Here is a 1,711-nt window from a genome sequence, read left to right as displayed (position 1 = left end):
CTGCGGTGGCAGAGGCCAGTGTATCGTTGCACCAGCCTGAGGCGTGCCGTGTGTTCTCCCGGGGGAGTTGTCCCTGCATCCCAGGACCCTGGCAGTGGCGGGCTGCACAGGCTCGCTGGAAGGGGGGTGTGGATAGTGACCTGTGCTCGCACACAGGCTTCTTGGTGGTGGCAGCAGCAGTCTTAGCATCTCATGCCTGTCTCTGGGGCCCGCGCTTTTAGCTGCGGCTTGCGCCTGTCTTTGGAGCTCCTTTAAGAAGTGTTCTTAATCCCCTCTCCTCGCACACCAGGAAACAAAGAGGGAAGAAAAAGTCTCTTGCCTCTTCGGCAGGTCCAGACTTTTCCCCCTGTTGGAAGATATTTATTCACAGTTTCAATTTCAGTGCTTATGATTCCTCTGTTTATATTTTCTATTTCTTCCTGGTTCAGTATCAGAAGGTTGTGCTTTTCTAGGAATTTGTTCATTTCTTCCAGGTTGTCCATTTTATTGGCATAGAGTTGCTTATAGTAATCTCTCATGATCCTTTCTATTTCAGCAGTGTCAGTTGTTACTTCTTTTTCATTTCTAATTCTGTTGATTGGAGTGTTCTCTCATTTGTTTTTTTTTTTTTTGATGAGTCTGGCTAATGGTTTATCAATTTTGTTTATCTTCTCAAAGAACCAGGTTTTAGTTTTATTGATCTTTGCTATTGTTTCCTTCATTTCTTTTTCATTTATTTCTGATCTGATCTTTATGATTTCTTTCCTTCTGCTAACTTTGGGGTTTTTTTGTTCTTCTTCCTTTAATTGAATTAGGTGTAAGTTTAGGTTGTTTATTTGAGATGTTTCTGATTTCTTGAGGTAGGATTTTATTGCTATAAACTTCCCTCTTAGAACAGCTTTTGCTGCATCCCATAGGTTTTGGGTTGTCATGATTTCATTGTCATTTGTTCCTAGGTATTTTTTGATTTCCTCTTTGATTTCTTCAGTGATCTCTTGGTTATTAAATAGTGTATTTTTTAGCCTCTATGTATTTGTATTTTTTTACAGATTTTTTCCTGTAATTGATATGTAGTCTCATAGAATTGTGGTCGGAAAAGATACTTGATATAATTTCAATTTTGTTAAATTTACCAAGGCTTGATTTGTGACTCAAGATATGATTTATCCTGGAGAATGTTCACTGAGCACCTGAGAAGAAAGTGTATCCTGTTTTTTTTTTTTTGGATGGATTGTTCTGTAAATATCAATTACTTCCGTCTTGTTTAAAGTATCATTTAAGTGCTCACTTCGGAAGCACATATACTGAAGTATCATTTAAAGTGTGTATTTCCTTATTTATTTTCATTTTGGGTGATCTGTCCATTGGTAAAAGTGGGGTGTTGAAGTCCCAAACAAACAATGACTGTGTTACTGTCAATTTCCCCTTTTATGGCTGTTAGCATTTGCCTTATGTATTGAGGTGCTCCTATGTTGGGTGCATAAATATTTACAACTGTTATACCTTCTTCTTGGATTGATCCCTTGATCATTATGTAGTGTCTTTCTTTGTCTCTTGTAATAGTCTCTGTTTTAATGTCTATTTTTTGTCTGATATGAGAATTGCTACTTCAGCTTTCTTTTGATTTCCATTTGCATGGAATATCTTTTTCCATCCCCTCACTTTCAGTCTGTTAGTGTCCCTAGGTCTGAAGTAGGTTTCTTTTAGACAACATATATATGGGTCTTGTTTT

The sequence above is a fragment of the Phocoena sinus genome, chromosome 8 (assembly GCF_008692025.1).
Source record: "Phocoena sinus isolate mPhoSin1 chromosome 8, mPhoSin1.pri, whole genome shotgun sequence".
NCBI classification, from domain to species: Eukaryota; Metazoa; Chordata; class Mammalia; order Artiodactyla; family Phocoenidae; genus Phocoena; species Phocoena sinus.
Note: the sequence above shows the minus strand (reverse complement) of the source record.